The sequence below is a fragment of the Mercenaria mercenaria genome, chromosome 15, assembly GCF_021730395.1.
Source record: "Mercenaria mercenaria strain notata chromosome 15, MADL_Memer_1, whole genome shotgun sequence".
Classification (NCBI taxonomy): Eukaryota; Metazoa; Mollusca; class Bivalvia; order Venerida; family Veneridae; genus Mercenaria; species Mercenaria mercenaria.
This window is the reverse complement of record NC_069375.1, coordinates 61,867,651-61,880,565: the sequence shown is the minus strand read 5'-3', so window position 1 is coordinate 61,880,565 and position 12,915 is coordinate 61,867,651. Positions and strand designations below refer to the sequence as shown.

The 12,915-nt window shown below is 34.2% G+C and overlaps 1 protein-coding gene across 2 annotated transcripts in view; it reads left to right on the top strand.

The window, feature by feature from the left end:
* LOC123525238 (uncharacterized) overlaps positions 1 to 12,915 on the top strand; it is a 74,964-nt gene that overhangs the window by 13,098 nt on the left and 48,951 nt on the right. The window contains exons 1-2 of one of the 2 annotated variants that reach the window (XM_053525406.1): positions 8,887 to 8,994; positions 12,040 to 12,199. The gene's annotated coding sequence lies outside the window, so the exon portion shown is untranslated. Of the gene's footprint in view, positions 1 to 8,886; positions 8,995 to 12,039; positions 12,200 to 12,915 lie in introns of those variants that run through there. The other variant, XM_053525405.1, reaches the window with a different exon arrangement.

Genomic DNA, 12,915 nt, shown 5'->3' with positions numbered 1-12,915 from the left:
ATTATTTAAATAATTGAATTCCATACAGAATCTGGTTGCCGTGGCAACCGAAAGGGAAAGCTTTAAAAATATTCCTTTCAAATACCGCAAAGCGTAGAGATTCGATATTCAGCGTGTGTCATTACCTAATGGTCTTCTATGAAGATTGTTCAAATTATGCCACTTGGGTGAAAAGAGGTCTCGTCCCGGGAGTCCAAGTTAGGTAGACTTATATGAGAAAAAAACTTAAAACTCTTCTTGTCTGAAACCACAAATCCATTGCCTTTGATATTTGGTATATAGCATGGCCTTGCGGTTCCCTACCAAGATTGTTCAATTATTGCTTTTGATGAAAAGAAGCTCCGCCTAGGGGGTCCCAAATTTTACGTAGGCTTATGTAGAGAAAACAACTTCAACATCCTCTTGCCTGAAACTACAAGGACTAGGCTTTTGATATTTAGTAAGTTGCATGGCCTAGTGGTCCTCTACCAAGATTATTCAAAGTATGCCCCTGAGATGACACATAGACTTATATGGAAAAAAGACTTTAAAAATCTTTTTGTTTGAAAGCACAAGACTTAGGCCTTTGATAGTTGGTATGTAGCATTGCCTTGTGGTCCGCTACTAAGATTGTTCAAATTATTACCCAGGGCTGAAAAGATGCCCCACCACGGGGGATACAAATTTTACATAGATTTATTTAGGAAAATCTTTAAAAATCTTCTTGTAAAAAAGTCCTAGGCTTAAGCCTATGGTCTTTGGTACGTAGCATTACTTAGTGGTTTTCTTACAAAATGGTTTAAATTATGCCCAAGGGTTGAAAAGTGGTCGTGCCCCTCAGGTAACTTTGCATATGAGTTATATACGTAAAAAAACTTCATAAATTATCTGATCACATTTCCGAGACTGTTTAAATATAATAACCGCATGGTCCCAAAATTAGGATCACTTGACTTTGACTCTGACCTAATGACCGACTATTTTAAGATACAGCCTTAAAATTTGGATGACATATACAGTTTTGAACACCAATCTTTAAACTGACTTTCAGAAGCTTTGAATATGACTTACTGACCTACTTTCTAAATATTTTAGCATCACTTTGACTGTTGAAACATGTAACTCATATTACTCAGATGAGCGATCCAGGGTCATCTTGATCCTCATATCATGATATGACCTTACACACCTTCTATTGTTCGTCTAGTTCAGCCCCTTATTTCAAGAGTTATGGTCCCTGAAATATACATAGATGCACATTTACACCTTGTTTTTGCTCAAAAAGTATTTAATGTAAATTCATGAAAGCTTGCATGTTCTTTATCACGATATGTCCTTTCACAAATGAGATTTTAGGGCTAATAATAGAGTTGCGGCCATTGAGATAGTAGAATATTTGTTTGTGATGCTCATAGCTCAAAAAGTGTAAGCCTAGAATAATGAATCCTTTATATATTTTTTTCTGGAGGTTATACTTCCTAAAGATTGGACACACTTGAATCATTGCCACTTATCTGTGCCAAAAGTACATACAGACATATATGCATTTTAGTTTTATTGTGTATTTGTTTTCGAAAAACATGTCCTGATGCAAAATGTGTAACGAGATTTGCATATGAAAACGAATGTTTTATCACTCGCTGAACTAGCTTAAAAGTAACATTAAAAAGTGAAACATTTTTTAAAATTGAACGACTGAAAAATCGAGATCTTATATATATTTTTTTAAACATGACCTCGTAAGTAGGATGTTGAGGAACGAAGATGCGATGGCAGAGCGCGACAGTACGACGGTGGTGGAATACAGTATGATGGTGACAGTCCATCGTACTGTCGCGCTCTGCCATCGCATCTTCGTTCCTCAACATGGTACTGTTGCCGTCCTGTCAATCATGCGCAGAACATTTATGTACGACTTATTACCGCCCGAGTGTATAAATAGTGTTAAAACACGGTTTGCTATATATTATTTCGATTCTAATATGCCCTTGAAAAAGTCAATATTAGTTTTATTACATGAATAGATGTATAGTCAGTCTTGTTATTACAATAATTACAATAATTGTATCTTTAATTCAATTGAATTTTGAAATTGGAAATATTGCCGTCTATTTTCAGACCAACAGGTTGATATTGGTTTTCCAAGCACCTACTTCGATCTATTTTTATTATCGTACTACTTATAACCCAAGATAAGTTGATATGATATGTACTCATTACTTCTCAAACCATTTTCAGCCAATCAGAGAAACAATAGAATACAGTCATGTAATAAAACGTAATATTTATAAACAGATAAAATATATCGTACCTACATTACAAAATGACACATCCAGCAACGGAGCTCCGATGCCTCAATGTAAACAGTCAAGGATGGTACTAAGAGGTCTAGCATTTCGTCCTGTTCGTTCGTTTCCTCGTTAAAAAAGCGTCTGTCATTTTTAGAACTTGTATATTATGTAGTGATGTATACCAATGTACAAACACGTACAGCCACCCATTTGAAATTTGAAAGCACGAAAATTTCGGGTTATACCACTAGTTGATACAGTATATTTAGAAGGGCACACGATAATAATTTAATGTTTATCTTTCGAAAAAAAAAAATTCTATTCATTTATTTATTCATTCATTAATATATTCTGTACAATTATCGTCGTATAAGTCAGATACAGTTACTCGTTTTTCTTCAAAAGTGTCCTCTTACAGACGTAAGAAGCCGTTTTGTTAGGACGAACACCAATTTTATCCTCGGCTGAAACGGCTTCTTACGTCTGTAAGAGGACACTTTTGAAGAAAAACTCGTACTGTATCTATTACGAAACACCGCGGATAAAGAGCATGTTAAGATAAGTACATGAGAGGTACTCACGAGTTAGCTATGATCTAGGCTTTAGAATTTCCATGTGATTAAAGCCCTGCTCCGCTGCTATTCAAATTCTTTTGTGTATATGCAACCCATGATACAATAGGTAACAATTAACGGCCACGTGCCACACTGTAGCACGCAAAACCACAGGTATTTCATACAGAATTACATATAAAATATGATTCTATTTTGACAAGCGTTACTGTTCATAGTCAGGATTTTCATGCTTTTTCAGTTACAATTCAAGGTTAAAAGGTAGGATGGGAGCAGGGCTTTAAACAGTTTTTAACAACGTACTGGAGTCAGATCCTTGAGACATTTTCTTTGATGTGTAGAAGATAAAATCAATCAGATAATGTACTAATGTCATGATTTATGTGGTCTAGAAATTTGACAAAATACTTACAGTAATAAAAATATCTCGGCTTTGTAGTATTTACTACACTTCGCCAAACGTAGATAACTGCAAGTAGACAACAGATCATAATATAGGTGACATAATAATTGCAGCCGTTTTTCAAAAGCAGCACAGTAATTTTTGGAGACCAAAATGATAACCAAGCACGTCATGGACTTTTCATGCTCTTTCATGTAACACTGAAACTGTGAATGTGAGAACATCTCAAATTGGTAATTAATTAATGATAAACATTTTTATTTCACCAATAAGCTTAAAATGTCGAAAACATAGATCAGTGATAATGATTTAAACCTTGGTGTGTATGTAATGTACGAGTTGCATACAGATTAACCGGGGAACTGCAGTAAATGGCGAAGGATACACACTCAGGTAAAATTCTAGCTGTGTGTGAGATATGTGTATGACTAAAACCTACCTACCGGGGAATAAATTTCTATCACTCAGAATAGGCTCAAATTTCGAGAGATGACTAATTTCAAGATCAGGATTAACGTGGTGTTGTTATATTGAATTGGGGAATTCCGCGTTTCGTGACGTATCCCCGGTACGTTGGTGTGTATTCATACGAAATTACTCAGTTGGCAGCGTTTACAAATGTACAAACCCACACAAGCACAAACAGAAATAAAAACACTCAAAACGGTCAAAACGCAGAAAAAAAAACAACATATTGGGGCGCCGTCCAGGAACGGCCGGCGGCCAAAAATATGGTTGGCACGATAACGCTCTCATAGTAAAAGGAGAGGGAGCGCAAGTAAAAGAGGGTTGGGGTAGAGAGGGGAGAGAGGACGGAAACGCCAACAAAAAACATTCGTATCACAATATACAAGACAGACTAAAACAATGAAAATAAGGGCCCACCGTCTTGGAACTGTCGGTATCCTGTATAAAGGAAACTTAGGGTTTCGAACATTCCAGCCTTGCACTTACCCCATTTTCAACAAGTTAGACAAGACAGTGTAAAATAGTAAGTCTTCGCTGAGCAAGGCTTTAACATTAGTGACAAAATGCCAGATCATATAATGTAAAATATTTAAATTGTTTCCGTCTATAGTATAATTACACCGAATAACTCAAAAACTTGCCTGAAGGTAGAGCACCAAGAGCCTAAGTTTTAAGGGCACGGTCAAGCAAGCTGCAAGATAAAATTCTATTCCCTCCGTACACTGTACGTACTTGTTTGAAGATGGTGCTACTAATATCGGATATCTAATCCATATAGATATTCGAGACAGGAAGCGTTACAAAGAAAAAAAAAACATTGCATAGTAAAAAAGTGTGTCCGACTGGGGTCACGACCATGCGTTCTCATATGACATCAGAAAGGAATTTCCAGGAAGATTACTCGAGTGTTGTTCCAATAAGCTTGAACCTTTCATCGCAATCGATACATGCGAAGCCGTCTTTCCTGGGAAGAACCAGTACAAGTCTCTTAGTTAGATGGGAGACACTCAAGAGCATCTCAGAAATTTCCAGTGTCTAGACCGGGATTCGAATCCCGGACCTCTGTATTGACAGTCAAGCCTGTTACCTCTGTGCGTCCTGTTTCTGCATAAGGCTGTATCAAGATATGTTTTCTTTAAGGCCTAATTTCGTCATTAACATAAAGCCAATAATTACTAAATTACGTCCAAGATTATACTCATGAGCTGGCCTAGCATTTTTAATATACCTAGTGCAAATTCAATGATGCCCCCATCTAATTCACTCTTTGCTATTTACATTGAAAAGAACAATTGCACTCATGGTCAGTACCGAATTAAATACTGCGTATTTTGGCCCGGATACGTTTTCAAAATAGAAGATATTGGTGCATTTATAGGTTTCTTTATTCAATATTTTACTTTTATGTTGATAGATTTGAGGATTTCCAGAAATGAGTTATTGTTATGTAAAATGAATGAATGTTTAAATCGTTTTCCTAACTCCTTAGAGTGGACGGTCTAAAATAGTACCTGAGGTATCGAAACATTCCCATTGTTTGCGATTCATTTTCATGCTTCCAAATTCCAAATACCCCTTGGTAAGAGCTAATTTCCATTACTTACACACAAGATCACAGTCATCAAATTATCTATATGATTATAAGCTTAAACTATGCTCTTTCCAATGATATATCTGTTACAATAAAATGCACTTTTAAAGTGATAAGTAGCATCACATCTGAGAACGACAGTTTTCTATTAAGATTTTTACAAATCAATGTATTGATTGCCAGAAATCAGTCTTTTCTTACATTTGTGAAACGGGATCCTTTCTGTAATCTAATGTTCTGTTTATAATTATGAAGCCTCATTATAATCTGGCCCCAATTTCACGAAAAAACTTAAGTAATTGCTTAGTTAAGTCTGTTATTTTAAAATCATGCTATTGCTTAAGCTATTGTTATTTAATGTTGATGTTTTTCTATACCAATGTATTTATAGCTAAATTAAACTATGGTTAGTAGTATTTGTCTGCAGTACTTATTTCAGTCACGCAAATATTATATTTCTATTTAAGCACGATACAACGAACTTAAGTATTTGCTTAAATATTTTTCTTAATTTTATACTTCATTTCTGTAAAATTCAGAATTGTTGAGTTTTGATCTATGAAATAGTCATGTACGGGTCTGATATACATGAAAAAGTCAACATTGAAGACGCATAAAGGGCAAAAACAAGCATTTGAAATAACAGACTTAGCTAAGCAATTACTTAAGTTTTTTTTTTGTGAAATTGGGGCCAGTGTTTTCCATAAGGCCGAATTTCCATCATTAACAAGGACATTCAATCATCCATTTACGGCCTTTGATTCTCGAGCTTTATACAAATCAGACTGACCTTGCTTTTCTTGAAGCGAAATCAAATGTGTCCTTGTCTTACTTATTCCATGTTCTTTCAAATGACACTTTGATTTTACGTTAAAATGCACGTTTTAGTTGATGATCAATATTACATTAAATAGAGCGTATTTGGCCCGGGTACTTTTTCAGAGTGAAAGATATTGGTGTATTTTATAGGCATTGATATTCATTTGATTATTTCTATGTTGATATGTTTGAGAATTTCTATGGATGAGCTAATTGTACGTAAAATTTTCATGCTATCAAATTATACATACCTCCTTGTTAAGTCATTTGAAAATAATGCGGGACATGTTTTACTAGGTGTGTAATCTGGTCCATTCCTGTCTCAGGATTTATTAACGGTTTCGTCTTGTATTCGAGAATTTTGTTAATGATTTGTACATTTGGGTTCCTAACGGTGAGATATGGTTAATTGGATATTGTTTCCCGTGAGACTAAATTCTATTATTTACAAGAAGTTCACATTTATCAAATTTTTTTCCATTATTATATGAGCCTTTAACTCATAACGCTATGCTGGGCTTTCCCATTTGCTTAGCGCCGATTCAAAGATCTCACTGTGTAGCTTATCTTATTTTCTTTCCAATAATATCTGTTACTTTAAATGTTATGTTTAATCTAGTGAGCAGCATTACATTGGGAAACGATAATATTCTTCAAAGAGTTAGAGGTATGGCGATATAAACTCGTAGTACATGTATATTATTCGCCAAAACTTTCAATTTTTACTTTAACTTATGTGACAGTGTCACTCGTAGACTGTAATGTTCTGTTTATCGTTCTGGCCTGACTACGACTTGCTTGTACGAATGAAGTCTCACATAAATGATTTGTCCCCCAATTACGGGATCAGGTTAGTGCCACATTGAACGTCGTTGATTCCTTGCACAATGGTATCAAGGCAATGTTGTGAATTTTTCAAATTGACAATTCCTTGCCCCAATAATTTATTATTTCAATCTCCTATAGCATTTATTTATGGAATTCCGTTAGGGCCATCGCCTTTGAATGTGTTGGCAGGAAATGCGACTCTTGATAGTACGATGATAAAAACGCGAAATCTCGAAACTACGATAACAAAAAAATCAACGCCAAACTACGATGACGATAATGCGATATAACGGTGATAAAAACACGATAATACGATAGTACGATGATGAAAAAATTCAATATTTTGCGTTTTGCGTTTTCATCATCGTACAATCGAGAATACACATTCAAAGGCGATGGCCCGAATAGAAATCCGTATTCATTTATGGTGTTTTAGTTGCATTCTAGTATTCTCTTAAGGTTAAGAAGTAGGCCTTGAGAAATAAAAATCAAACGACACCAAATCATAAAAAGAACAAATTGTTTGACATGAAAATTGAACAGCATATTAAACATGTATATTACTTTACAAAACAAGTGTCAGTATGCTGATATAGACATTGAATTCCAGAAAATGACTGCCTATAGGGGCCCCACTTCCGGACAGTTAAAACTCACAATTTTCAAAGGACACTTACACATGTTCGTTTTGATGCATTTGCAATAGCGTGCGAGTAGTGAAATTTCGCATAACAAGGTGGAACACAGTTTTCAGCAATTGTTTATCTTTATTTCTTTACAAATGGTATTCATTTTCAAAGGGAGACAACTTTTCGGAATATTTTAAGTACAAATTGCATTCATTTTCAAAGGAGGACATTTTTTTTCCGATTATTTTAAGTAATTGTCGAGAAAAAGTTGTCTCCCTTTGAAAATGAATGCAGTTGGGCCTACCTCTTAACCTTAATAATGTGTGCCTTTGTGTTGCATTACTATTAATTAGGCGTTATTAGAATTTGTTTTCCGTGAGGCTAAATTCTTTTATTCACATGAAGATCATAGTCATCAAATTAACTCCATGATTATAAGAACCATCTACTCATAACGCTATCCTGAGCTTTCTCGTCTGCCTAGCACAAAATCAGCACTAAATTAAAGATGTCCCCGACTAACTGATTCTATGCTGTATCTAATGATATATGTTACTATAAAATTCACTTTTAAACTGTTGAGGAGCAGTACAATGGAGAACGATAATTTTCCATTCACATTTTGACAAATGGCCTTGAAAACTCGTAGTACATTTTTGCTAGAAACTTTTTATCTCTACTTACACTTATGTAACGGTGTTCCTCGCATATTCTAATGTTATGCTTTTAAATCTGGTCTGTCTTTGCGAAAAACCCTCATTATAATTTGAATTTCATCATTTACAAGAATATTACAATGATCAATTTGCAGACGTTGACACTCATGCTTTATACACATCAGATTGTCTTTTTTTGCGCTAGATTGAATGTCCGCATACAGTTTATTCTATATTATTACCAACGACAAGTCTTTATTTGCGCTGGTAATAGCCATTTAAGTATTGAACAGTAAATATGTTTGTAGTGAAATTTAGGAACAGCGAATAATGCAATTTACGACGGTATAATGTAGCGTCTGTTTATAAAACCTTTAACTTGTTTCATCTGTTTTATTGCATTGTTTCAAAACATCGTTTGATTTTGTAACATTATACTTGCTTACAAAATGTATTGTTTTGAATATTGTAAACGTCTAGCATAAAATCTTTTAAAGTTAATTGAACAAGTTTAAGTTATTATTAACGCATGATTACATTGTACTACTGATAATAAAAAAAACAACGATCAATTCTATTATTTGATAGATCAATTGTATAGATCAGGTTAGACGTCAGCGGTGCTTTTGTATTTTAAAACTGCAACGTTTATGTGTATTGTGTTAATATTTACAAACCTGTTTGATTTAAAACAGTTTGGGATAATGATTATTTTAGCAATACAAAAATGTATCGCCTAAATAGCCGTGTTAGCACAGGTAAGTGAAACCATTTTAATATCTATATTGTGTTGGTGTGGGTTCGATACCCGACAACGTCGCAATTTTATAATTGTATTTTATTATATACAATTTCATCTTTGGCATAGCGTTAAGTTAATTCATACATATTCTTGTGACAGAAAAAAAGATGAAATCAAATTTAGAGATAGTACCTAAGGTTTTTAAATCATAAGTTTGAAGTTAAAAAGCTTTGAAATGAAGGCAAGTGTCCATATACTTCTCAAAAAAAAAAGATATATAGACAATATTTTAACCAGAAGCATAGAGTTATGAGCATTTAATATTTTCATGTAAAAGAAAATTTTGTGATCAAGGAAATGTAACTCTTCTTGAACACGGAGAGCAGAAACATCAAAGGGACATAATTTAGTGAATATTTTCTAATTGGGTGCATTTGATTTAACATTCATTTGTGATCTAGATTTCTAAATAATGATCCATGATACTGTTTGCTAAAAATTTAGATCATCTGGAACAGTTTGTAAACAGCAAAAATATGCTGTAGCAGAATGCAACTGTTTAAGCTCTAACCTGGACTCCAACCTGGGACCTCTCATACCTAAGGCAGGCGCTCTATCACTTGCCTATTACAGCAGTAGCTAATAGCGATGCAGTTAAAGTGCACCTGTTGCATTACGTGAACTGGAACAATTTTGTGACAATAACATCATAATCGGTGAACTCCGGATTATCGGCGTATTCGCTTTGTTACTTGACGGAAATTTTCTTGTAAAGAAAAGGTATAATCTAATGCTTCCAACGTTTAAATCGGTAAAAACTGCCCAAATTTCTCTGGCGTGTTGTTTACTACACTGAAGCATTTATATTTGCCCTTATAGCAGCTGGCGAACGGCAAAGACGTTGAGCTTTGTCCAAATATAAGCAATTATTTTACTAGTTTTTAAAGGATTTCAACTGATAGGAAATTATAGTTACAAACTAAATACTTTTCTGCAACACACAGAATCATTAGCATTCTACGTCAATCAGTATTATGACTAAGATCGACCGCTATTCATTCATTCCAAAGATTCATAGACAGAGTACGTTGTTTACATTTTTAATCGTAACCGGTGCACTTGTAAAACCACTTTGTTTTGAAAAATCAGAGTATGCGAAGAGCCATGGTACGGTCTCCATTGAATTAAAAGTCTTCTGTGTATTTAGCATATCGTTCTGTCAAATATTAGTATAAAATAGTCCATTGAAATAAAATCTGTACACAGATCCTTTGAAAGCAAAGAATGCAACCAAGAAGAATAATAGCAGACTCGGTTTGATCGAGTCTGTTCATGAAAGGTAATGAAGGATAAATGTGGAGTATCCTGTCGCTTAATTATCGATTGTGTTAAAGGAGTTATATCTAGTACAAATGTCGTCACTTGATCGATAGCGTCGGCGTTGGTTAAAATTTTCATTTAGATCAACCTTCTCTCAAAACAGCTACAGCTTTGAAACTTTGCACACTTGTTTATCATCATCAGCTGGCTATGTCGGTGATGAACTATAGTCTTGATATGCATTTTGTCAGATTTTTTTTTAAGACTTTGAGTTTAGTCCGCTATTTTCCTAAAAAGTATAAAAGGTACAACTTTGAAATTTTGCACACGTGTTTATCATCATTAGGTGACTATGTAGGCGAAGAACCATAACACTTACCTGCAATTTGTCAGAATATGACCTTTTTGTACTTAGAAAACCAGTATTTCTTATTTGTTTGTTTAAGTTCACTTTTCTTGTAAACAATATTAAAGTTTTGAATAGAAAGGCCAAAAACTGTATCTCTTTTATTACGTGCCGTTCCAACAGTTCATTCCTGAAATAAATATGATTGCACAAGTGTCCGTAGCTTTAAAAGTGGGAATGATTTCTTCGGACAAAACTATTACCAAATTAAGGGAATACGCAAGTACGTTTAGGAATGTCAAGGATTTAAGGACGATTTCCGTGTTTTAACACCAATAAAAAAACGAAAGTAGGTAAAGAAATTCCGATACTGATATATATATGTTCACTATTTAACACATTTTTGACAAAGAAGTGCTTTTCGGCCACAAAATATTGACTACCATTGAACAAAATATATAAACAAGATATGTACATCTAATGCCCTTTATAAATGTCAAGGGTTTTATGATAACCCATTTTTCTATACATGTCACTGGTTTCTTCTACAGTTTTACAGATACAGGACTTAGAAATATGTGTGACATAAGTATTTTCTTTATTGTAACAGATATATCATATATCAGTAAACAAGTGCATTTCGGTTACATGTATTTTAGCATAAAAATGTTCTTTTTATCATTTTCAGAGTGTTTTAAGAGGAGAGTAAACTTGTGTTAACATAGAGATACTTGTGTGCCATAATAAAGCATTAATTTAAATTATTACGACCCTATAAGAAATAAAGTCAGCATGATAAAACAACGTTGAAATTCCCGAGCATTTCTTAGACATAATTATAATGGCGTTGATGGACAACAATTCTAATGTAATTACTGTTCCCTGATTTGCAATGTTCTATTTGACCAAAGCCGATTGCATCATTGCAGATAAAGATTCAGCATTTAATAAGAGTAACGTCTTTATATATATAAATAATATATAAATACCAGTTTCCAGTGTTATATCAGTCAAAACTGAGTGTTCTGTTAGACAAATAAGGATAAATCTCGTTTGGAACGTCGAATATTTTTTTTTTATTTGACCCATTGATGCGAGCTTAACTTTTGTAAGACGTCACATCATTATGACAGCATTCATTATGTCACACTTTTATGACGTCACTGCTGAATCATAACTTAGCTAATTCGCTCGTAGAGATCTAAATATGTTTTACGGCCTTGCACCACAGGAGCTCGAGGTCGGGAACGCAGATTTTTCGGCCTTATCCTGTCTTTATGTATAAGCATACGGCCTTTACGAATATAATTCAAAGTTTCCATAATCTCAACTTTTAAAAATTAGAATCTACTCACAAACTCAGATATACTAAAATGTGTTGTTGTTTTTTTTCAGTCTAACGTCACCTTGGCGGTAATTTACGAAAGTTACGATCTGGGCAAAATAAGACCATATTCATTGAGCTTGGTCCTTCGGTCACGGACGATATGAAGGCAAAACCGCGCAGGAAAAGTACAATTATGACTCCGAGCTTCTGTGCCTTGCACATAAGTCAGTAAGACATTTTATCATAATCATGTTTTTAAAACATATATTCCCTGGAATAATGTGTATGTAATGGAACAGTTCTAAGTAGAATCTCTTATGTTACAATCGTAGGGTGTAAAATGTATCAGCAAACCATATTTTCTCAAGATTCATATCTATGCTGTTTGCTATATCTTTAAATAGTAAACAATGCGTGTCTTGTTAGAATTTATATAAAACTAATAATATATTATTTACAACCTTACGTCAGTAGTATTTAACCTTCCAGTATGACTTCAGTATTTGCAGAATATTGCAATGGCAAATGATCCTTATGTATGCCTCACAACAAGTACGTAATCTCAAAAAATCCGAAACCCAATCGAAAAGAATATGTATCCTATTAAACTGTTGTTGAATATCACTTGGTCAAGAGATGACGTTGTTTTTTTCCGAGTATCACCAAATCTTTAGTTAGTAATATAAACTGAACTTTTACAAAATACAAAGTTATAGAAGATAGTGTTTGTGTTTGAATTAAATTGTCAAGCTTTATTAACTTTTTAGCTCACCTGTCACATAGTGACAAGGTGAGCTTTTGTGATCACCCCTCGTCCGTCGTCCGTCCTCTGTGCGTCCGTCCGTCCGTCAACAATTTCTTGTCTGCACGATAGTGGTTTCATTTACAATTTTATTTTAACCAAACTTGCACACAACTTGTATCACCATAAGATCTCGGTTCCT